This window comes from Bombus terrestris, chromosome 11 (genome assembly GCF_910591885.1).
Source record: "Bombus terrestris chromosome 11, iyBomTerr1.2, whole genome shotgun sequence".
Taxonomy (NCBI): Eukaryota; Metazoa; Arthropoda; class Insecta; order Hymenoptera; family Apidae; genus Bombus; species Bombus terrestris.
In genome coordinates this window covers 12,910,658-12,938,243 of record NC_063279.1, presented here as the reverse complement: position 1 = coordinate 12,938,243, position 27,586 = coordinate 12,910,658, and the positions used below count along the sequence as shown (strand labels likewise).

The window sequence follows — 27,586 nt, the reverse complement described above, 5'->3', positions numbered from 1 at the left end:
AAATCATCTATCATAATATACATTTAATATAGATATTCTCTATCTTGTTCAATATATCATCGATTTATTTATCGAGTTCAATATTATAAATCACAATTGTATTCCATAAAACACACCCACAAAATTAGTTAGCACAGATAACAAAATCCCTAAAAGTACATTTCCCGATAAAACCTCAGCCTCTTTCTCTCATTTTTCTCATTATTCTACCGGTACACGCCCCCTCTTCCTTAAAATTTACAAACACCATCATTTTCGATATATCAACACATTTTCACCTAGGAAAATAAAAATCGCGCCGGTACGAATAACTCGAGCGTAGAATAAGAACGAGCTCGAAAACCTCGAGTTCAGGGATGGTGGTTACACAGCATACGCGGAGAACATTTTGACCCCGGAAGAAGATCGGGGACGCGTGAAGCCCGAGGCTCGATCCGCAAAAAGTTTCCGCTTTACGAGGCCGCGCGTCTTGATTCGCGCCTCGAGACGCGATACTGAAAATGTGCGACTGCATCGAATCGCCTGCAACTCTGCTTTTCCTCTGAATTTGGTAGCGGTGCATCGATGCACAGGTTCACGATGTGAAACTGGAAATATATGCGCGTCGGAGCACAGTAATATCAGATCTATTTTACGAGCGCGAGAACGCCAAGGCCTCGATGATTCACCGTAACTTTTAGCCCCCATAACGGATGCCATTGCGCGTTCCTGGCGAATTTTTATTCGCGCCAATGCTCAAGGTACAAGGTTCCTCTTCTATCTTCTATCTGCCTATCTTGTTGTTTTTCTGTCTTTGTTTCGTTCATCGTTTGCTCCGCTGCTTGTCTTTGATCCCTGCTGGTGCTGCAGTTTACGAGGTGCGCGTTGAAATAAATAAGCATTTGCGAGGAAGATTCGTTTTTCTACCGTTGGTGTGGGTTTCGAGTTAAGAGAAGAATGTTCAAGATATGAATAATTTGCACTAAGTTGTATTTTCATATCTCTTTTTGAACAAACTTAACTTGAAATTGATCCCACTTAATTTTTATTTAATCCCAACAGCTTAAAAATTGATTTCAAAATTCCAGCAGCTCCGCCAAATTTTCGAAAATAATAATAGATGTAAAGTCGAAACTAGTATATGCAAGTATAAATAATTCGAGAAATTAACGCGTGAACATTCTTTTATGTAAGTAGTAAACTCTGATTTCTCCTTGACACTGGTTTCGCTTAGGCACGCGGAAACTGGGTTGCGGATTATTAAGATGCGAGCTGTTGCGACGGTTAGGAGTTTTTTTTACCTCGATTTTTCACTTTTTCTCACTCCACAGATACGTACGCTCTGGTGTGATGAAAAAAATTTTGCGGGGATACTGGACGATGTAGCACCCCAGCAGCAGAATATAAATTACGCAATTTGTATAAAGAGCGGAAACTACTCCTGCTCCGCTCGGAACTGCCAGTCCTGTACAGGATGTCCCAAAACACATGGCGAACTGTTCAGACACACGATATTTTTTAAAATCGATAAAACGCGAGATTCGTTTCGCACGTTGGTTCGTAAATGATTTGTTTTGAAACAAAGAAGCAAGTTGTATAATCAATCGGTATTCAACCACAAACACTTATACAACGACATTTAAAAAAGTTATGACGAAAGTATAAACTACTAAATAAAGATTAAAATCTTTTTCAATATAAACTATATGGAAAATCTATAAAATTACATAATCGAACTCGACGTCTTATGCTCATTCACGCGTTTGCTTTCAACATCGACATTTCTGAAAACGAAGCTTCGAGAAAAAAAGAACCCTTCTAAAATATTGTTTCTTCAAAAAAGTAAAAAAATGTCATTTAGTTTGTAGTTGACTATCACGGCTTGAACAAACCTGTACGGACACAAAGAGGCGTGCTGCGTAAATGCTTTTATGCTCAACAACGTCTGCATGATCAATTCGAAGTTCGGATCGCGAAAGGCATAAAAGGAATTGAAGAGAGGAACAAACAGAGAGAAAAAGGAAAGTGGCGATCGGTTTTACAGAGAAATACGTGTATATCCATAAAGCGTGAACGTTTCGAACGACAAGGGAAGATCCATTGAGAACGAATAGAATCGACGAGTTTCTTTAGTCATTTACAATTCAATTACTCTTGTAACATCGATCAGGAAGCAGATGCGAACGATTTTCACGACTTTCCGCGATTATGAAATATTTAACCTTAAGATATTATGCGGAATAACAAAGCGTCTGCTTTATTTACGCCCGTACAATCTAAAATATCGAGATAACGCGATTCGAATAAAACTGAGAATGAGAGTAAGTCTGAGAATGAGCGCTGGTAAAATTTGACATTCGTTCGAAATTCGCGATATATTGACCCATGACTATGATGTTTCGTATAAATAAATGTTGTCTTCGGACGATTAATATATTTTGTCTGTCTCGTAATGTAATATTTCTTTATTTATATGTTGTTAGTTGACGAAGCATTAGGTTCAGAAATAGCTTTTTGAATCCAAATTTTTATTATAATTACATTATTTCTTACTAGATAGATATTGTATTATCGCGAAGATTGAAAGGTTCAATTTTCTTTTTTAGTTTTCTAATTTGAAACATTCTTTTAAATCGATCAATGAACAGTAATTTGTATTTTTCGTTTTTGCTGGAATTTATGGAAGAGCAATAACGACACTCGATTTCGTGCAGCATAAAAGAAAAAAAAAAATAAAGAGAAACAAAATATATTAATAGAAAAAAGAGTAAATGAAAATATTGTCAGCGCTATAATGAAACGGATGAAAAATTGCCTGTCAATTTATCTGGCGGCACAATGGAAGTAATTAGTGGCGGAATACAATGGTATTAAATTAAATGGTAACAGCGGCCGTTCAATGGGACGCCTGTAATTTGTTCAACGCTGTAGCGTATTCAAATGACAGCCGGTGAATTTGTATTCGTTAAACAATTTCCTCGAATTCTCGGAACACGACTGTACACGAAAGAAACGTAAGGGTTAACGTTTTAATCAAACAGCGCTCTTCAATATTCTCGTTAGATAATCCACACTGGGCGTTATTAAAACAACTATCTACTAACTTCATTTTGCCCCAAAACTGTCGACGTCGTAGTTCTAAAGTTACGTGACGTCAGTTCTTGCGGATAAACAGCCACTTACACTGAGTTACGACCCTAAAATCTCTGCTTGCTTAAAATTACATGAAACTCACGGAAGGATTTGAATATTTCCCGCTTTTATGTATACAGTGGCTACAAAAAATATTTTCATAGTATTCTTAGTTCAATTGCTTACAATCAAAACTTCCAAACGAAGCTTGACCATTCCCTAATAGTTTGTTGGCTTTTATCACGTTTTCTTCTATTTTAATACTTATAAAGAACAGGTGTAAAGTTTAATACGAACCAGTAGTGTGTAAGGTTTATCCCAGCATCGAGTTAAACGCAGTCATTTTACTAGCCGTCGTTCTAGTTTCGTTGTGTCAAGTATTAACCCCTGTACGTTAACCTGGTCGACTAATTTGCATACACCCCGTCTATTACGTCCTAGGCTTTCTCTCTTACTCAGTCTCTCTCCCTTTCTCTGAACGACTTCTATGCGGGATCCTGTGCACAGGGTTTCCAGAGTTCCACTTGCATAATGGACTGAACCATTTGGTATCCTTTGTACGCCCATCGTTCGACTAATTGATTAATATGACATTCCACCGTGCTCGATGCACTTGAACACTGGCTGAAACCACGCGGAAGGGTGTTATATGAAAACAAATCGACTCGGAAATGTGAGCGCCAATTTCAGCGATGCTGACGTAGAGAATAACGTTCATAAAGTATTTCAATGCTTATCGTAGAAAAGAAATATAGGTATTTAACATTATAGATATTTGTTGTATAGTATACGCATTAAAAGGTTAAAATCTATTTTCTATACGTTAAAAATCGTCTTAAAGGTTGTTACCTATCTACCATTATTGGATTCTTAAATTTTCTTCTTATAAAAGAATAGCTGCTGCCTCAACCGTTTCCTCGCGTGTCAGAAAATTCTCGTTTCCCTTGGTCACTCAAAAACATCGTGCTACGATCTCGTAGCAGGTAATTAGCAGATGTTGGATTCCTTTTAATCGAACCATCGTTACGATCGTATCCAATAGGGATTAGAAATTCCCGTTTGGCAATCGCGCCGTCTGTAAAACGATACGTCGTTACCGATCAATCGATAAAAGAGGATCCGGATTTACGAAACAATGAAAAAACAACATCATCAATCACCTTTCTTCTTTTCACCACTGTTGCTGGTGAAAAATGACCTACCCGCAATTATGACGCCGTAGCCCAACCAGGCAAACAAAGAGATACAGATTCGATTAAACGAAACAACCGAGCCAGCGTTCGATTTGCGAAACTGCACATCGAGGCAGCAAGGGATTAAGCAAAAATTAATCGGACGTAGTTTTTTAAATTTAAATTTTTGCAATAGGAAAATATAACATTACCATAACATTTGTATCAATTGACAATGTAATACAAGAGATAGAACGGTAACGAAATTGCAGAAACATTTTATTATGACAACAGGGGATTCGTCTCGGTATTCGTAGCCGTAAACACGGTGCAATCAGTTCAAAGCGAAAACGGACAAAATGGAAGCATTCAATTTTCGCAAAGCACCCTCTGCAAAGCCCGTATCCTCTTACGGTAACAATGGAAGATCATTCGATGCCTCTGAGAGTGGAGTGACAATGATATTGTAATAGAATGACGCGAATCAATCCGAACTCGCGATTTACGTTTCGCCCCCTGCGTCCCGGTTACTCGATGAAATAGGATTTTCAGCGCGAACGAGACCCGGAAACAGGAGCAATAAAAATATTTGCCATTTCAATCGGCGAGCTATCGTTTTTCATCGATACGAATTGCAACTGCGATGCGATTCCCAACCAACTCCTGCGGTTCCAAAAGTCAGACGCGTTTCGTTGTTATTTATGAACATCTTTTTTTTTGATTTGCTTTTTTTAAACATCCCCGTGACGATTTATTTGTAAGACTTTGCCAGAAAATTCTTGCTGCACGTATCGTTCGTCGTTTTGTTTGATTTATTATACGTGCATTTTCGATGTATACAGTGGTTCACGAAAGTATTCCAACACTAATAGAAACTTTTCATGAATATACAGTGGAGTGTCGATTGTCCAAAGTTCCGTATTATCCGAGGTGCTTTGAACTTTACTTCAACATAACTTCATTTTCCTTGAAATTTTAACACAAAGAATACGAAAGTGTAAATAGCCGGGTACCGTGAAAATAGAAACATTCAACTGATTTGATAATTAATTAAACCTAAATATGTACACTATCACATTATCAAAATTTTTCTATGATTTTATTATACGATTTATGAACACTGCTGGTCTTTTCCGTATTTTCCGAGTTTTCGGTTATCCGAGTTATGTTCGGTCCACATCACCTCGGATAATCGAGATTCTACTGTACTACGCACGTTGTACGAAACATTTTGAAATTTCATTAGTACTGTAATGACAATGGATAGAGTTTGAAACGAAGCTAAAAATGTTTCTTTGAAGTTTGAATTTGGCTCACCAATACGCGTTCTAACAAAATGTTACTCCGTATTTTAAATTGTAACATATGAAGTGTCCATTTGAAACTACAGATTCTTTAATTAGATTTTATTACGTTAAAAGGACATCGCGATTCGATTATCGTGATTGTATTGGCAAAATCTGAAATAAATTTGGAAATTTATGTACATTGCCGATTATAAATGCTGGGACACTTTTTGCTTTCAATAGACAAACATCAAACGTGCGATTAACTGGTTGTGAGACATTATACTCACAGACAAGATTTTCATTGCAACGTTGAATATATGAATTCTTTATTCATCTTAAGACACTCGTCTATCTTTACATAAGTTTCGAAGCGGATAGTAATTTGTTAAAAACATTAATAAGTTTTTAATTATTTCCGAGGTTAGCCTCGATTTCTGCAAGTATTAGGTTATCCGAAATGTTTCTTTCGTTTTATAAGGAAATAATAGAGGCACAATGTTTTTTGTTTTATATTAGTTTATTAAATTATGTACAAACATAATAGAATGTAAAAGAATAGAAATAGAAGGAAATGGATCATACCTAATTCAATAAAATAATATAAAACAGTAATTGTTGTTCATCTATTATCACCTTATGAAACGAAAGAAACTTTTCGGATAACCTAATACCTTATTACTTATATGTTATATTATAATTTTCATTGATTTAATAATAGTATTTAATATGAACAAACCAGCATCTGAAGATCAATACATATTCACAGTGGCGCAATTCGTCAACGCCTGATTCAATTTGATGACCCACGCTTCTTGGCCGAGCCACTTTGTATAAGGGAAGCTTGCTTCGAGTTGAATAGCAGTCTAGTCGGTCCATGGATTGATCAGAAACTCATCTGTGATATGACTTCGGCGAACTTCTGGCATGAAGCTTTTTCACGTGCACACGGTGCATTGATATCGACATGAATTCGCGAAATGTAACGCAGCTAACGATCTAACGTTTATATATTCTGATAGATCGATATCCTGAGTGACGAGTTTTCTATTGAAGGCCATTTGAATAAGGAGTACATATTCGTTTTTTCTTTTTCATTCGATTCAACTTGACCCATGGATGGTTGTCGCTTAATCATTCGATCGTCCAGATGCATAGGACGGACCTACCTTTCTTCCGTTTGCCCCTTTGAAAACACCCATTGAAAACTCACATTTGTGCATGTATATATGTGATTGTGTGTAGATGTGCGTGAGAGTGGTACGAGTGTGTAATAGCTGCGCAATCGACTCCCTCGTCAATAAACGAACTCGCTTCTATTTACTTGTTACTTCATCATTGGAATCCGTACTTCTCTCCCCGTGTTCGCAATCTACCGAGCCACTGATTTACACGGCTGCGCGAAAAATCCAGCAGGGAAATAAATCTCGTTCGGTAGTCGGCCGACTCTCAATGACATCCTTTTATGGCATTAACGCTGCCTACCATGATCGATAACGTGATGAGCGCGATGACGCGACGGCTATGCGATTCTACGATGTAACCTATGACTAACGAGTGTCTTTTTTGTAAATTCGATTTTGTTGCAAACATGTAAATGCTGGTTCATTTCGTATAAACGCCAATTATATAAAATATAATTTCATATATATAAAAGACATTAAGAAATATACATATGTATATAAATACATACATATTCGCTTTTCAAAGGAATGTAAACGCACTTATTAAAACCCCTAATATTCTAAATTTCTCCGTAAAAAAAATACACGTTTAACTTTCATACATTAATCTCTACAAAATATCCCAAAGCACATACCGTAAACTCACTCCAGTAACTGGTAGAATTTTCCTTTCGACTACGAAGCGACGCTTTTCCTCTCCGAGCCCATCCACTCGTGAAAACAAAGCTCCGCTAAACGATACTTTTACCACATCTCATTACTCCAATGAATAACGTTTCTAACAATCGAGCGAGTGCGTGGCGAATAATAACGTCTCTCATAATCTACGGTCGCAATTTGTCGGGCAACATCCACCATGACAACCTGTCGTTCGCGATCGTATTCGTCGAACGTACACGGAATTCACGGTGCGCGCGCGTAAATAAAATCGCAATAGCCTCGTACAGCTCGCGGAATATCGCAACTTTTTGCACCCTTCATCCCCCCGTTCCCTGATATCACTGTATACGGGCAGCTGCGGTGGCGTCTCCGCTCGTTTCGCTGTGTTCGAATGAATGGTAAACGCCGGGCCTCGACACAACACACCGAGTACACCGACAAGAGTTACAACTAGCTCGAAACAATTCCAACGACTTTTGATGGTGTTGGATATTAAATTTCGTTTGCGTCTCCCAGTTTTATTGGATTACGGGTAACCAGCCGGGACACAGTACGGCACTCGAGCGTGCGCTACCCCCCTCTAAGTACCCTGTGCAGGCAGCACGTCTGCATCGGCACGTAACGCTCGAGTGCCGGCTGCCGCTGGTATGGGTGGTTGCTCTGGACCCAGTGGAAAGGGGCTGTTTGTACGAAAATTAAATTCATAACGATAAAATCCTTTGCGGGATCCGAGCTCGCCCGCGACTGCCATCGACATTCAACCGGGGATGCAATCAACCAAACTCGCGAGAAGCCTCCCTGTTTGTGCCAAGCGACTGCCAAAGTCAAGCACTGACTGAGTAGCCATTAAATGCGCCATTGAATTCCTACCCCTTGCCTTCGAATGCGCATGTAAAACAACCGAGTGGATGGAAAAAGCGAATGAGACTGAAAAACCACAGCGTCTGAGTTTTGTGGTTCGAGCTGATACGAGTCTCTTTATCTTGTTCTGGGTAATTTTCGAAGAATTTTGGATGCATTACATTGCATTGATGGCGCTTTGAGAGATGATCGTATGTTAACTTTTGTTGTTCTGGATTTTACGGGATAAAGCTTATTTGAATACTGTATTTGTGGCTTAAAAATAAAAATTCTAATGTAATGTTTGTAGAAATGAATATCAGAATCATCGTGATATAATTTTTATTTGCAGAAAGCGTTCCGAAATGTAAATATGGATGTAACGCTAGGAGATAAGTGCTGCGGAAATGAGGAGAATTTTATATTGCCCAGAGTAATTAGAATATCAACCTGAAGGCAATACTCTTGGAAATATTTAATTCTAACCTTAAATTGAAATAAATATTGTATATTTAATACAGTAAAAAGTACAACTACACTTCATACAGCATTATCATTCAAACAAATTATTTCGAAAACTTTATGATAATAATTAATTTATGTTTCAGGGAATTACATATGTGATTTTTCTTATTGACTTGAAAAGCAACTTAATTTTTAATTCTGTAATCATAGAAATTTCTAATTAATTCTAATAATATAGTATCTAGTCTCGTTTACAGAATTCATGGAAATCTGGATGAAAATTAAAGTTTCACGAAATGGATTTTGTGAAAGTGTAACACATATTTTCGCATAACGAACTAAATCCGACCTACGTACTTACCCTGTGGTAATCTGCTAGTCCACCAGTTTATCCTCTGCGGTGTAGACGCATTCGTACTTATCGTTATTAATTAGTTGAACGTGTCCTGTAAGTCGGGACAAGGGTCGTATTACTGTCTCAACAAATCCGATTTTCCCAGTTCAATTCTGAGTATGAACAGCAGCGACTGTTTATCCAGTTTCTATATCGTCGATAATAACAACCCTGTAGTAGATGCATATACACAATTGGGGGATGGTAAAATTGTCGTTGCTATTTTCACCGTAAGTTACAAATGTTGCCATAATATCGTAGTTATGCTTTGCAACTAGTGTAATTCCTAATAATCGAATTGTCCTCCAATCAAACTTTATGTACATGTCTACACATTTATAGATGTACATGCATAATACGTAATATTTAAATAAATTTATTTTCAATTAATTTAAAATGCTTCGGATAATATTTTGGAATGTTATTATAGAAATAATCGTTTCCAAAATAATCTATTATGCTATAATATTTATATCCTAATATAGAAATTCTAAATACGTCTCAATATCTTTTAATATAGTAATAAAATTATAAACAAAATAAATTTTAGATAAGAGAAGTCGTTATACATATACGTAACGTGTAAAATACTTATAGGTTTCGATCGGGGCAGCTGCCAACATAATTAAAGAGAAAAATACAGCGCTTCCGGAAGGAATACGTTTCACTAGAAAAACGATCGATTTGAGAATAGGGAAACGAAACATCTGGCTTCTTGACAACGCGGTGTTTCTATAGTCACCCTTGTCTGATCTTCGCGTTGTATGTTCAAGTGTTTAATCTCACTCTGTAGGAGAGCACGCGAAGCTCCTGCAGTCGCCTGAAAAGATATACAGTTCTCTACCTGGAAAAATAGTAATAACACGTGTGTTTCCTTTATGACCGCAATATACGACTTCTTAATTTTCTTATATTTTCTAGCAAAGAAGCTTATATAAGGGAAAATTGAAGACTCCTAACTTTACAGCATTTGTTGTTATTAATTATAAAATATGTTTAAAAAGCAGAAAGTATAATACCATGAAAATATTCCAAATATGGCGGACATTAAATAGTGTTTAGTCCTTATACGTAAATTTAATTAAATAAAAATAAAATCGTCCAATTGTATGATGAAACGATTAGGGAATGAACGGAAAACATCGGTCTTGCGTCGTTGGTGCCAGTTTAAAAAAGTACAAAAATTTAATGAAACCCTAATTAAAGGGAAAATTAATCTAAAGAACATCATAAAAATTTTGTTAAAAACTTCTTGTAGCTATTCCTACGAGTCTTCCAAAGTGTAAATACTTCATTGCACCAAAAAACAATTCTCAAGACAATATGGCTGTCGTCAATGCGGCCGATTAACGTATTTGAACGCGTCCACGTAGAAAAGTTTCGGTTAGCCGGCAATAACAATAGATCTGTTTAATGAGCCCCTAAATAAGGGAAAGTAATTTCATGTATTTATGCTTGAATTACTGTAGTTACATCTAGGAGGGTACGTCCGGAGGCAATTAACGTTGACTTCGTAAAACCGGTACTTCCACCAAGCACCAAGGAACATCCCGACTAGGAACGCATCCGCAATACACGCTCCGATGTACGTGTACGCATTACACCGACCTTTAGGAATGGCACAACCCTTCGCTGTCCTGCTGAAACGAACTAATTGCCACCAGCTCAAAATAAATACGACCACGCACGGGAAGCAGGATCACGGTTTCGGATGTAGCCAGGGTTAATTCGGTAACCGCAGCGTCGCTTCGACTACATAATTGCCTTGGCACCCAACTTTTGGGTCAATGGAAGGCGCTCCAGTTGATGAGCTCCCACGCCTTAATTGTTAAGAAACGTTTCCTGGAGAGTTGAGAGGTCGTATGGACAATTTTAGGGTTTTTAGAGGGTCGTGCCATACGTCCCTTCGGTTAGGTTTGTGGCTTTGCAATGTGGGAGGTTGTATACACATATATATAACTCTTGTTCAAAAATCATGGAACATTTTTGTTTATTTGAAATATATTAATTATAGATGTTGACAATAAAATCCGTAATAAAATCTTCAAAGAATGTAGTTCTAAGAATGTTTCTAACGGGGAAACATTACAAATAACCACCATCATGACAAAAGTATCTAAAGACTCGTTTCTATGTAATACCGTATAACGTGGAAACATTTATCAAAAATGTGATCAGTTGTTGTTAAGACATTTTGCACAGTATATAGACAACTTCACAGCTGACAGAACGTTTTCATCAACCATGTCTGAAGATAAACAAGACTCGCTTCTTCGCATTCGCTTCGTTAACTTCCAGCTCGCGTGTTTCCTTCGTAATACCGTGACACAGGGTCTCGATAATTCGGCAGAAATCCGTATCGTTGAAGTGACTCAGGAGGCGAGTGAAGCCCATAGGACCCATGAAATCCAGGATCTCGAAAGTCTGTCGGATTAAGCGCAGCCGGCTGTTCGCAGCACAGGCTTGCTTCGCCATTGCACGATGAAAGGATTAATCGTTGGAACGGGAGACGTGTTAGCCATTCAATGCATTCCTCGAGACACTCTGTGTAACCGTTGTACCGTTTAACAGGCGTTCTCGACTTGGAAAATCACCAATCAATGTCGAAGTTTCCGCTGTGTAGTCCGTGGATCAGTAATCTTCGATATTAAAGGAGCGAATAGGTAAAATTAAAGACATTGAGATAGAGCAACTGATGACTAATGGATCTTTAGATAAATTCGCATTCTTATGGATACACTTAAAGAATTTCGACTTGAACGCGAAAAAATGTTTTATTTTCTGAATGTAATAATATGTACTTTACTTTTGATATTTTGTATGATTTTACATTTCTGGCAACTACCACTTTAAAGTCAGACTGGCTGGCGGTGGTGACCATCATTAACCAAGCGATCAGCCACATGTTTCATTTTTATTTATGAGACGCGTGTAGACCACGAAGGGATATGGCTCGTTCCCAGCCGCATGACCAGGAACAACAGGCGTAAAAAAAAAGGGCATCGACGATGCTGCAGCCTATCCAGCTACGGCAGAATTTATAGCCGGCATAGCGATGATCGTAACAGACCCGGCCATTACGACACTACGAAACAGCTTTTAATTACTACCGGTTGATACATTACACAACACCGCGTATCGTTGCCCGCGACCCGATAGTTATTAGCCACTCGTCGATCTCACACGTTATTACGTCGGCCAGTTATAGTTGGCGAAGAAAAATTTTTGACTCAAAAGCAATTCGCCTCGTGTTATGTCACTTCTGTGGTCTACTTGTGTTTTTGATACATATTTTGTGTGAAGGATTTTTAATAAATTCTGTAGTTTAATATTATATTATTGAAAGTTGGAAATTTTCTCAAATTATATTGAAATATCTGATTAGAATGTTCAGGTGACTTTAGAAATTTTGAAGATTTATTTTATTTTATCACATATGTATGAAGTTTCATTGAAAATAAATTTTACACGTGTCCCTTTGATCAAATATCTGTTGCTTCCTCGTATTCGACAAACGATCTAAACATTCAATATTACAAATTTCGCATCCAGCACGCTTCACTACGCTTTATTAAATCCACGATACATCCATAAATGCAAACAGAGTTCACACAAGTACACAGAAAGCTTGAAAAAAATTAATCAGAATGATAATAACGACGTTCGCGTAAAATCGAAAGGATACAAAAGGTGGACGACCCATTTCCATAGTCGGTGGTCGGAGAGGGTATAATTTATTGCGTTAGCCGGTATTGTGCGCGAGGGAACGCATTGAGAGCCGTGGACGATTCGTTTGGAACGCGGTGGGGTACGCAAATAATTGGCGGGGTCGCGAGGGTGCTCCCTTACATTCAACATCGCATTACGTAATAACCAGCCCGGTTAAAGAGGGGAGGAGCAGGGTAATTTGCAGAGAGGCAACCTACGTGCAACTAGGTAGAAGCCTTTTCGGGAGTTGATAGGGGTCGTGCACGCCCCTTCTGCCAGCCGGCAGAAGATTTAAAACTGGCGCGACTCGCTAATGACCATTAACTGCTTGTCCTCCGCTCCACCTACCGGCTGGCACACGTTTGTCGTGTCGTTCTCGGTGCGTGCCGCGCTGTCACGCTCGCCTTTCCCTTCGTCCCACATACAGAAACGACCACTGCTAACCCCCGCGAGATTTATGCACCGGATGTGACTCGGCTCCCGTACTTTATGGCTTTCGAACTGCGCCTCGCGCATGACTGCTCTGGTAGTAACGCTTTGTTTTCTTAATTTTCGAGACGGAGTAGTGTCCTGGCTTTCTTAGTTAATATCTTCCATCACCTATCTACTCGTTTTTTGTAATAGATTGAAATATTTAAAGCTTTATATGTTTTTGTACATTTACAGTTATATTTAAGCTGTGGATGTTTATGTACATTCATATTTTCATATTTGTTCCATTCCGTATGTATTATAATGAATGCTTTACTACTTTCTATTTCCTTTTCATATAGCGCACGACTCGTCGCGCCCGATTCGGCACACTTCGGCAATCATCGCCGATGATCGTGAGGTAGCGCATTGCGCGGTTTGAATTCGGGAAGATGTGACAAGTTGAAAATGGCTGACGTGATCGTGCTACCGTGAATTTGATATCGTTAATCGAAATGAATGGGTATGGGAGAATTTGCGTGAATGATTCGTGTGAAAGGATAGTGAAGTGAGTGAATGTTTAGGCTACAGTATTGGTTGTGATTGTAGATCGATTGAGTCGAATAATGCGAGCGCAGATTGGAATGCATGATGTCACATGTTTTTGTTATGTGTAGAAATGATGTGTGTTTTGCCTGTGAAATGTATAACAGCTGTAACTGCCAACTGTGATTGAAATCTTGGGAAGCATGATTAAGATACGAGAGAATGGATTTGAAACAAATTCCTTGAAATTATTCTGAATAAATGAAGAAATTATCCTGCACAAGGTACATTATATATATTCACACTATGCTCTTCTGTTTATACGTCAATCTGTTTATAAAAAGATTAGATAACTATTTCCTAAATACATATTTATAAAAAATAGAATAAAATTAACGAAAGTAGAAAAATGTAATAGATTTGGCGGAGTCTTTTTTCGCGCGCACATGTGTGTTTGTAATTGAGGTTAGGAAAAATGGTTGTAAGATATTCCTACTACGTCAGTGATATGGATATTAATAATAGAGGCATTCTTAACACGTTTGGGTCTGAATAGAACTGATTATTTAATATTTTACGGAAAATGCAAGCCTGAAATTTGCCGTGGATATTGCGCGGGATATTGTTTATTCGTCCTTGTTTGATTTTACAAGGGAAGGGTTAAGAAATGTTGAACTTCTGTTAGATATGATTTATGAAACACGAATGACGTTATAGATTTCCTCCATATTGTGTTTCTACTTGTGTTAGATTTTATCTAACAGCATCTCGTGAACATGAACGTATTTTGAAACAATTCATGGTAATGGATAAACGTGATAAAATATTATATTACAAACTTTAGTCAGTTTTTCATAAAGTTACAGGGTACAATTTTATTTTGGTGATTTTAAATATTGGTTTCTGTTATAATTATTAATTATTTATCAGAGAATTTATTATTATTTCATAAATTTTTAGTTATGTTTTGGTAAGTTTGGTCATTTTATATATATGTTAAATATTACCCCTCGGTAATTTTAGATATCGATGTTACCATATTTTAATGAAATTTCTACTATATTTATTAATTATCCATTCTCTCGAACAATCTAAAGATAAATTATCCTTAATAATTGTATCAGTACACAAAGGTTTGTGTATCTTGGGTATCTCGAAGCTTGTGAATTGCGACAGACATTCTAGAGGGACATCCCCAGTAGCCACAGACGTTTTAGCTACTCATAATCATCGTTACTCATGAATACAACAGTTATTCGCAGGTACGGAATCAGTTAGAGTCACTTGGAGTTAGTTTGGGGCTTGTAACTTTCGAGTAACTTTGAGACTATGGTACTTTTGAGACTGTATAACGTCAACTTCGTACTTCACGGACTTATAGTAAACTTTGCAGCAAGTTTGCGCGTTTGTAAACCTCGTAACTAAAAATACATAATAAATTCATGTAATACCTCGCACGGATACTCGTTCCATAATTTTGAATTATTTCAATACATTTTTCAGCTTTTCACGGAAAGTATGAAATTTTTTTTCGCTTATAGAGGCACAGAGATATCCTTCCTTACAGGATCTTAGGGTAATATGAAATACAGGAGTAAAATTTTCGCGTACTATTCTTCACTTCTAATATAAACAATGTCATCTACAGTGACATTCAAGTTATTAAAATCTGAATGTGACTACCAATTTTTCGAAGCGCTACAAGTCACTAAAAATTATTTTTATCGTTGTCATAAATTTTTCGTAGTTTCAATTTACTTTTCGTATTCAGCAGATCATGTTTTTCTTACGAGATAATAACATTCGTGAATAAGAAGTTGGAGATAAATTAATGAAAGCTCTTATTTCACAAGAATTCTTTACGGCATTTGAAAAATTCATTTTACAAAAACTAATTTTTGTATTCACGTGACAAAAATATATACGCAATAAGTACACGGTAATAATAGGCAGGAAGAAAGCAAAATTTGAGTAAATCGCATATCTTCATAATCTTCTATAATTGTCGAAAGATATTACTCGTCGATAAACGAGTTTCTACGGTAACATGCAACGAAGCGGACAAAAATATGTCGACATTTAACTGCATTAACATCGTTCTCTCTCGAAAATATCTCGTGGGAGACACTATTTTATTCGACCTTTGAGACCCAAATTTTGTTACATACATTCGTGCTTTTTATTGCGAAATAGTCAGATATGTTGCAATTGCACTAAATATGTATTAAAGGAAAATTGTATTACGAGAAAATGTCAAAATGACAATCGTAAACTTTTTTATGCAACATTAAATGATTATAGGATATAAGCATACATCGTAAGCTTAAATTTATAGTACAAAATGAAATTTAGGAGATTTTATGGCTCAAATAAATAATAGAGAATAATAAAATTATGTTGGTAGCTTCGTTTTTGAGAAAATCTCTTACGAGATGTGTACTAATATTTATGTTGTAGCCAATTCATTCAAAATTATTTCAATGAAGTTTTGCTTGGAAAAATGCTGTTCCCCTTCGAACTCCTCGAAATGGCTTTCACCATAATTTAATATAATAATTATTTTTTTCCATATCAGTTTCCTTATCGTGCGTAAATATAGAGCCCTAGTCGATTAATCATTTCCAGGATAATTTGAATCAACCATCAATCTCATATAAACCCAAAACTGTCTTAATATTAAAAAAAAAAACGGGGACATAACTATTAGACCATTGCGTTCTCGTGAACGACTAGGCTCGACAGTAAGGTAACAGGAAAGAAAAGTGTTGAAAGACGACGATTACGTCTACTAGGACGATGATGACGACAGGGACAAGAGGTAACAGGACGTCGACAATAACGCAGTTCACGGATTGGCCGGAAGCTGAGGAGCTAACTCCAGCTTAAGGCTGCTACGGACTCTCTCGGGGACGGTAAGATCGTCTTCGAAGAACGAAGAAACTTGCTGGGAACGACGGAATAAAGAGAGAGAACTGATAGAACGGAGACAGGGCAAGGGGGATGAGACGAGTGGTGGCGAGACCTTCGTAATATCACAGGCAATTTCCTGAAGGAATTTGATCGGTTCCTATATCGTCGGGAATATTTTTCCCCGTCATTTATTTTTCGAAACGTCTCGCGAAGCTGCTACGATCTTATCGTACCTATCTACGCGAATATGTACGCCGCTATGCTGGGAGCGTGAGCGTGAGTAGATTTATAGAGCGACAAGGTTCCTTCTCTTCTTGGGACGAGTCTGCTCGCTTTTCACCTGATACCACGATTATCGACAGGATTTCTAAGCTATCGGATAATAATAGGATTCTTTAATATTTATGTGATTTTAGGATCCTTACTTTCACTATAATGAAACTTTATTGCACGTGGCAAGAGTATATGTTGAGCGTGAGTCTTTAAGAATGCTATGTATGTGATCGCCCGAACTAAAGTTTCTTAATAGATTAGAATAATGTGACAAAAATTATATATTTTTTAATATCTTAAAATATTTTTAGTAGCTTTTCTTATTTTGCTCTTTTTTTCGTCCCATGATGGATCTATCTGTTTGAGATGTTTAAATCGTTTCCGTACCTGGAAGATTTTCCATCTTAATTTGAATGTCTCTAGATGTATTGTAATTTATCGCCTAATTCTCGATGTGAATCCAATTTGTCCCATGATGATGATTCACGTTGACAGAGCAGTGTGTGATTATGCATCATGCTTCTAGTTGCTGGTGCTGCAGTCTGATTTATTAACGATTCCTAATTTGTAGTTTCTAACTCTCCAACTCTGAATCTATCAAGATACCGAGATTCTATGTGAATTGTGTGCAATAAATTTCAATCTTGATCGATTCATACAATATGCGATTTATTGATAAATGTTAAGAATTTCAATTCTCCAGTTGAAATTTTAATCGTCGAGCTTAATTCTCATTTTTTAATATAATCATAATATCACTTTTAATATAATTAGAGCCTTCACATGTTATTAAATAAGTTGTAATAGTGGTTGAGATTAGAATTCTATGCTTGATGTTTTCACTCGTCTACCCAAAGGCAATTCATAGTCGCGGATAAAGGATTTTACATACCACTGGTTGGAATGCACGTTTGATACGACATTCCTGATTTTACGGTTCTTTCCTTTGGCATGCGCCAGAACGTGTGTAACCTGTGATTCGAAATATAAGAAACTCTTCCGGAGGTATGTCCCTGAGATATATCCCTTCGGGGATTGTAAAGGTAAACGGAGTAAACCGCATCCATCGGTAATTTCTCTCATCTGTACCAAATATACAGTCATATTATTTAGTAATTCGACTCCAAGCTAAATACCAGAATCATCGAAAATTAACGTATGTCTGATAAATAATGTGATGTAATAAATTTTTCTTTTTAATTATAATTGTTAACGATTCGATGAAGCAATTAGCTTAGCATTGTAATTATCTAAGTAAATGTGGTTCTTGGCTATTGGCGTATCTTCAATAAACGTTTAATTATTGTAGCTAGAGATCATTATAGCTGCACGCGTATGAAACATAAATACTGAACAACATTAGCTCAGTAATTATTATTGCCGTTACGTCGAGTTTAGAATAAACAGCAATCTCTAATTAAATAGTTTCTGCTACACTCGAGACGTAATGTACTGGCGAAAATTTGATATTCCTTGTTCCACGTAACGTTAGGAAGCGCCCAAGGAAATTAGATATACGAAATAATTTTGATATTTGAGTGTATTCCAATTACATTACTAGAATATTCTAATTTTATAGCCATTATATTTCAATCAAGTTACCATTTTATATGCGTATTTTATAATTTAACAATTTCTGCGTGAAATCATTCGTGGCTATGAAAGACAATAAACACCTTCTCATATATTATTGGATATTACTGTACGTAAAAATTCTTTTTCTGCTAGATTACGTTCAAGTAGATTACATTCGTTAGTTTCTTCATATACCTGGAATAATAATTTTTCATTCATCTTTATGAGATTTGACCCTTCTCCATCTAAATTGTCTCTCTCAAATGATGTAAAATAGGATTTCTTATATAGCTATTTTTTAAGTCTCGTACAATACTTGAACATGAAAATAAATATATTTAAAAATAATTAAAATGAAAAATATAAAGAAGTGAATAACTCCAATTGGTCTTGTTGGACGTGTTATAATAACGTGTTGTAGTAAAACGTATTTAGTAGTTACAAGTTATATATTATATGTATCATAATAGAAATTACTTATACTTGAAAATACTTCATTGTTTTGCTATTGAAAGAATATATATAGATGGTGTAATTTTTGTATTTCATGTGGAATATACAGTCGTTCGTTAAATCAGACGAGGCGGTAGCATCAGCGACAGTATTCTCAACTGCCACTAGGCGGCCTCGATGAATTCTCCTCTTGGCAACCAAACTCCTTATCCCCGTTGCTTCCCCAGCTAGGTCCACGTATCAATGTTTGTGGCGACACTAACTAGGAGAGCATATTTGCTGTGCAGATCCTGGTTATATGCAGTCCAAGTTGGCTAGACGGAGAGGCACTTGCTGCGGCCGCCACTCCATCTCTGCTTCAACGGAACTATGTCATGCTTGCCAAACTGTTTGAGTAGTCGTCGAGGGTATATCGAAGGAATCCCAATCCTTGTTATAACTACTTATACCAGCTGAATTTGCTTGCAACCTTAAGCCTTGATCCGCAGTTTAATTACAGCCCACGTTGCTGTAGGAGCTTTGAAAAAATTCCTGTGAATCGCTAGTTTCATTTGACTGATCTGATAGCCATTCCACTTAAGATCTAACTTAAAATTCTTAGTTTTCCGTAAATTAGCAAAATTTAATAACACGTATGATGGAACAAATGTTGAATTAATATAGGTCATCCTGTATAATTCTTTATGCCAAGATTTGTTTATGAGAATATTCTAATTGCTCCATACAAATTCTATTTTGAATTTCTTTAAAGTAAATTACGAAGACAACACTATCTAGAGCTAGCTGAACGTATCTCTCTAGACAGCAATCATATAAAACCGAATCTGCGTTCCTTTATCCTCCATTAACAGTTGCGTGTAGCGACGAAGGTGGTGAACGTAAAGTAACTTCCGACACCGTTGCTAAACACGTGATTCGGATCGTTAGCCTATGAATTGCTGTGCACCGGAATACTCCACTACCTGCTACAAAATTAACGCGTATTACCTCACAGGAAAGTTCTTATGTCTTCTAAGATTTCCTCTGAAATTTGCCCACTTTATTTGTTCGAGATAAACAAGAAATTACCGAGGGGTTAAAAATATTACTTCCCCTCACATTTTCCATAAAATTAAATTTTGAATGGTCACCAATTATTTTTCCCCTGTGGATTTTATATATACTTTTAAAGAATCGCTACTTGTATTAAAGCTGGAACTATTTCATAACAATCTAGAAAAATCGTCTTAATATGGCTTATAATTAAAAAATTAATTACAAGATTTTATTTTATTTTTATATAAGTGTCTTAATACTTATGAACGATGGTTGTAAATGGGGTCGAGGAGGAAAAAATAAGGCGCTCGAGAAGCTTTTGGAAATATACATAATCTGGCTTTCCCCTCACTTTTCGTATTTCGCTACGTAAATAGTGGCACGTGCAAACCACCGTGCAACCCCTTTTGGCTCGTTGCTACCGAACCCTGAGGCCTTTCGGATCCGGTGCTGTTTACCGGCACAATATTTACCCGCGACTTATAACCATCGACTGTTAAGCCGGGTGTAAAGCGGTTACACGATGCGCCGAATATATATTCATATTTATTTACATACGACAATCTATACGCGGTCGCGTGTACATGCGTGCACGTGTATTTTGTTTTATTTGATTTCGCTTAATTGCAGCCATCTTGCTGGGTATAAGGACTCATACTGAATGCCGAACTTAAGCACAGTGTGCCATAGTGTGTTATTATAGCGGATCTCTCTAAAGACTTTTCGTTGTTTCAACTAATGTGTTCTTTGATCCTATTTAGAGTAGAATTCCGTTTATCTGAATAACAATGTAAATAATATACAATGTGCATACAATGTGTAATACGTGTAAATTCATACAATGTATATAACATTTAGAATTCTATTTATCTGAATCGAAACAATTTATGTAATTTAGAGAATGACTATATAGACAAACTTCTGTATATAAATTTACTGATTGAATATTGCCAATCAATCGAACCACGATTCAAACTTCAAAATGATATATTTTCACAAATAATTCTGAAATATAATATATAGTTTAAACTAAATGGAAATATCCAAAGTATGAATTGTTTCATATGTTAGAATTAATTACAAACTTCCAAGTAAATCACTTCCCAAGGATCATTTTCATTCCTCAAGGAATAAAGGAGAATCTTTGATAACAATTTAAGACTGCATTAAAACAATTATGGTCGTGTCTCAGCAAATGATCGTCTTCCTCTCTTTTCCGGCGGTCATTCACTTATCAACAACTTATGATACATTCCCGCGTCGCTTGTTGAGACGAGAATATACGCTTTGAGACGCTGCGTCGCGCCGTGCCAGAATTTACTAGGTCACAGTTTACCATTCTCTATTTTCCTCCTTGTAATTATACATTTCGTCGGGACGGTCTGAAAAAAAAAGAAGAATTTGTTTTACGATTATACCACGTAAAACCCTGGCAGCAGCATAAAGAGAATGTAGTTTACACATGGTGACGAGTTATATACTATTATTTACAAGTGTTCGGACAATTTCAATTTGAAGATAAAGAGATAGTCAAGTTTGAATATAATTGTATAAGATTTGTCGACTATGAACGATTGTTTATTACTGTATATTATCTTTTAGGGATCACCTTAATCCCATCGTAATAATTTTATCAAAATCATCGAAGTTCACAATTTATTCGTAATACTTCAATCAAAATAGTTTGTCGATATTTTTGAACGATATGCATGTAGTATTTATACTTGTAGTGGTTGGATTACGATTGAATGAAAGACTAAAGAAAGAGAGAATCCTTTTCCTTACTCTTCTTCCATCTTGCTTTCGCCCTTTTCTCTATCCTCGTTCGCAGCATGTCGCGTCATTGACATGCGAACCTCCGCCGTAGGCTGAATGGCGAATTAGATCTGGCTCGCGTTTCAAACGCGGCTACATATGCAAATTTTTACTTTGCTCCGCGGAACCACCCCTCGTCAGTTCGGTTCGTCAGAGGAAATTCCCGGCTCCTGTCCTACCTTAATTCATCCGCTACCGACAGAAAGTGCGGGATCACTTCAAGTGCTGGCTTTTATACCGTGGGACATGGATTAATTCTGCGGTGATTCAATTTTATTTGCATTAGTTTACTACCAGTCGTATCTTCGTACTTGTATGGTTGTGATATCAAATTAAATTTCTCTTTGATAATCCAGCAAGAGACTGTAGTTTAGAAGTGTAGGTATGTTTTATATCATAACATTGTTATTACTAGCGTTGGAAGGAATTCATTCCTGCGCTGTGTTTACATAAACTTTTATATATTGTTTAATTCTTCCCAGATTAATGGAAGACCGCGCCACTATTTATAGAAGATTCGGAATTATCATAATTTTTCGTGGAAACGATGGAAATTCTAAAAGATAAAATAATACTATTACAAATCCATTTTCATATTTCGGTATTACCGTGAAATAACAATTCTTGAAACAACTAATAACTTCTTATACATTTTGCTGTTATTACTCGTATATAATTGAAGCTGAAAGGAATCGTCAAATATTGTATATGACTATGATATGCCAATCAATTCTGACTTTACGGGCTCTATTTTCCCCGTTGTTTATCTTGCATTAATATCCTGCTCACCGAAATGTTTCACGCAAATATTTCCACTAACAAAAGTCACGTGAAATAATTACTGAGTATGTACGTGCGTGCGAATTAATGATTGTATAATGATCCACTCACCTTTATGGCCCCTACCTGATGTTTGCGGATGAGCAATTTATGGATATTATCCTCTTTCATTTAAACGATACGTACAATAATTAAATATCCCATCGGTATCATTGTATACTATCATGATGCGATATTTGTGTAATTATTGTCGTTATCACGTCCACGCATCAAACGAATCATCAATTTGTATAATGCGTTTCCTAGTGGCCCATACCGATCTCACCGAAATATATTAATAGGTACATATTTCCATAGTTCACCGAAACTTTTACACGAAAACTATTCGGTAAATTTGTTGAAATTATATTTTCAATCTCTTCATGAACAAAATTGTATCGCACTGAATAAACAAGTAGTCAGTTGTAATGAAAGCAAAGATATATAAATATTGATTATTTTATAAGCAATCTTGTTTTTCGTTTCACTCAGCTGCGAAATTTTCAAGTTTACTTAAAAATCAATACGCTCGAAGATAAAATTTTGCTAGCTACTGATATTTTCTAAATGATAATTTCTTTAATTTCGATTATTTTAAAATTAGAATTAAGGGTCAGAACCACTGCAAAAATAAAAGAGCAGAGTTTGGAGTCTTTAAATTTTCATTTCCAATTTTTATTTATGAATAAAATTATTTCTTTCGGAATTTTAGCAAGCTTTAAGCTTTGTTAGGAGCTAGTAGTTAATGTTCAGCGTCGTACTGACCAGTCACCACGACTAACAAGACGTTCTTACATGTCTGTTACCTATCTATTCGGCTCGATAAATAACCTTAAGCTTCTGTGTAGAGGCCACCAACGTCGTGTGCCGAGATTAGGATTCTAATTACGATTAACGTGGACATCAGGACGCGTTGACAGGTCCGTCCAGGCGTGCATGCCCTTCCGTGACATCTGTCGATTTGGGGTGCACGCGACACGAGAAGAAAGAAGGGTGGAAACAAGGAAGGTGAACAGGAAGAGTAAGGGGTGAGAAAGGCTGGGTAAATGAAAAGCAGTAAGCTGAGCAGAACCGTATTTGGGGGTTGACTGTGTTTGAGTAAGGCACGTGACCAGGACCTCGCGTGGTCCATGCCAGCTGCGAAAAGGCTCCTCTTCCTTTCGACGTCCCGATTTCACCCTGTTTACCCCCGCAATCATATCGGCAAATACGGCGCACAATTAAAGGCAATATAACGCGACCGCTCTTGACATGTGCATCGGCACGAAAAATACAGCGACTGGGGGAGAGACGATATTGTTCCCGACGCATACACACACCCGTGCCTCGTATTAATTGAATTGTAATATTCGGGGACAAGACGTATTAACGCGCGGCCGCGAGATGAGCGCTCGTCGGTGACGTGACAGTAACAGTCAGCTCGAAAGTTCGGGCTTTTATTAAATTTTACGCCAAAGGGGAACGTGATTACCACCCACGTTAAGACACCATGCGATTAAAGGGATACAGGCGCATTGTAATTTTGAGGAATTACGTGGAGAATAGAGTGATGATGTAAATTAAGACGCGCGTCTTTGTCGGCTATCTTTTAAGCGACGCATTTCTGTTGCGAAATAAGGTCGAAAATGTTGAAATTTTAGATAGCTAAGACGTGAAAAGTATTTATAGGATATCACTCTATAATGAGAATTGCAAATGAACAATTATTTACGGTATTAAAATAACCGATATTTATAATTTACGCAAAAAATAATTAACATCAGCTTTATCTAATAATTCTATTTGTTCAAGGAAATATGTTTGTAATTATACCGTGTCTTATTTATAAAGTATTATGTATTAATTGAACTCCACATTGAAGATATGGATGCATTATTTCGTAATATTATTTCGTAATAATTAGTTCTAAAGTGATCGATTTGTCGGCGAGGTACGAAATAATGTTTGTATCTTCCAAGCAGGGAAATTTCGTGATAACGTGTCACGGATGAATTGCAGTTTGAGTGAAATTATAGTTACTGCGAAGGAGAGAAACGCTTTAAAAGGAAAAGCAAACAGCGCACAACTAGGATCATTATCGTAACCACAACCGTTTCTGAAACAGCTTGAGAAAACAACAAACCCTACCGTCGGAAGAATAACCGTGTAGAATGTAGAAAAATGGCGGTTCGCCGTGGAACAGGCACAACGAGTAGAACAAAGTGGCCAGGATACGTTTCGCGCGAAATGGAACGAAAATTTCGCATTTCGTTGGAAAACCAGCAACATCGAATCGGAATTAAAGTCATTCGTCAAAATCACTGGCCTCGACTGTAAAATATTTACTAAAAACCGTCAACTTAGTTCGCGACAAGTTTGACGTCGAAAATGGAGCGAAAATTCGCATCAGTTTTCACTGATGGAAAAAGTTTGATTTAATTAATCGTGACCATTCGAACGTGAAATATTATGAAAAAATAGAATTATATATTAGTATTTACTTTTTATAATGTTTACAAGTTAGATGACTTAAAAAGCTCTTGGCATACGAGTATATGTGCAATTTGTCATACATTCATACGGCAATGTGTTCAAACAGTTTCACGCTTATTTCTATACTCACTATCATTGGAGTTGACTGAATCTCAGTTGCTTTAACTCCAAAATAATGCAACTAATAGCAACTATATATAATAAACATGTAGCTACGGAAAAATTTTTTGACACAACAAATGGAACTCCGAGTAACTGAAGATTCTCGAACCAATTCTTCCGCGTCCGGTAGATTCTCATTTCCGGTGCTACTTCGCTCCTCCGTAGATCCTTGTACAGCAATATAAAACAAGATTTAAAAAAATATAAAGGCAACGCCTATGGAGTCTTCTGGCCGTGGAAAGGATGTCTAAAACCTTAGAGTGGGGGAGAAAGAATAGGGATGGCTGAGGAAGTGAACCGAAGTTAAGAAGAGACCGGTAAAAGGGAGAGACGGTACGATGTGTAATCTGCAATCCAATCTTAAGTTAAATGAGAGAAAAAGAGGGAACAGCAGCCGAGAGACGAAGAAGAGTGGGGAACGCGCGAGATAGTCAAAGATAAAGGCGAAGACCGCGCGATTACGACGAAGAAAGAGACAGCACAGAGAGAGAGAGAGAGAGAGAGGGAGAGAGAGAGTGTGTGTGTCTGGTAGAGAGTCCTTGGCATCCATACTCTCTACTGCCGGAATCCCTTCAGGATCTCTCCAAGATCTCTTCTCAGCACTGTCTGCAGAAGTGTGTCGGGTGGGAAAGAGGATGAGGAAGGGGCAGAAGAGACGGCACAATGCGCACGAGGCTCGCGAGACATTGTCAGCCCCTTCTTGCTTCCCTTTTGTGCCCCCACCTCTTTGTTCGAAGCCACCGAAATCCTGGAGACTCCTCTCTCTCTCTCTCTCTCTCTTTGTTTCTGGCTTCTCGAGCGTGTGAAAATTCCAGCACGCAAGCTGCATTTAGGCCACCCGCCGGATCGGAGAGGATGCTCAGGAAACGTCGTATACCGCGCGAATTATCCCAGACTAATGACACTTCCGATGGTGTTAATTGCACTGGTTACCAGATCCGCCGTCAATTTGGCAAGATTCGTTGGTTCTATTAAGAAGTGTTGAAAGATTGATTGGTGATTTTGAAAACCTTAGGTCTTCTTGCATTTTATTATTTTTTTATTTTTATCCTATCGCAAATGACGAAGTGATTATGAACTGTGAATAATATTATATTTTCTTCGTAAGTAAGATTATTCTTTTTATTAAAATGTAACAGCACTTATAAAAGGTCGTTTATTTAATAATTAATTGTAGTGGAAATTGTGGAGGTATCTACAATTGAAACTAGAATATTTCAATGCAAATCTAATTCATAAAAATTACAATTTGGTATTTTCATGTGGAATAATAAATTTCGTTTCTTCTTTACTCGCCGAAAGCAATTAATAAACGTAATATACGTAAAGGACACGAACCCGGATGTGGAAACGCATCACTGTAACAGATTAACGGCCGACCAATTTGCAGCTCGCATTCATCTACTAACGCGGAGGTAACATCCTGATAGAATTAGCAAAGTTTCTAGGAGTGTCGAGCTAGGGTACATCGAGAACGCATCAAGGAGGATACATGACGAGGATACACACGTGCAGGGCTAATCCCTCGATAAGTCGTTCGACTGTGCGTCATAGTTAGTCGCTTAATATGAAAGAGAAGGGTGACGCAAATTCTACGGAAACAGCGATTCGTCGGCTGTTTCCTCTGCTTACTGATGCTAACGTCTTCCAATTTTCCTATATAATCGTACCGATGAATCAATTCGACGATGAAAATCCGACATCCAGTTACAGACACGTGGATACACTAATCCTCAAAAGCATCTATAGATACTTACTCGTGTTCGATGAGATGTGCCTCAATTTGACTATTTACTTCAACTTATATTACTTTAATTATAAAGTACAAAAATCAAAACTACAATGATTTTATTACTTGTAATCACTGTAGCTAAAGTGCACGAATACTTACGAACAATAGCGAAAAAGGAAAATAGGTGACGATGAAAAGATATTTTATCGATGGGCAACGATTCGCTTGATACAACCAACCGTTCGAGTTCGTTAATGTAATACTTCGAATTACAAATGACAGAAAATTGGTTGTAATCGGGGCCATAGGAAATCTCACTAATGACACTATAAAATTACTTATGGCGCATTGGTCCCCGTGACGGGTACTAATTTCAACGGCGGGATAATGAGGCGCAATGGCCACGCGTAAATAATGCTTTAAACACGGGTAATCGGCACGTGCGCCGCGTCATTGTTCCTGTTGTAACCAGAGAAACTTTCATTCCGTTGTAATTGCCGACAACGTGAAATTTTATATGTTTGGTACTCGTTTGGGCACCACCGATTAAAATTTTATATACG

General features: G+C 37.2%; 1 protein-coding gene across 5 annotated transcripts in view; it reads left to right on the top strand.

The window, feature by feature from the left end:
- Positions 1 to 27,586, top strand: part of LOC100642498 (teneurin-m) — a 653,003-nt gene that overhangs the window by 223,918 nt on the left and 401,499 nt on the right. The window lies entirely within an intron of this gene.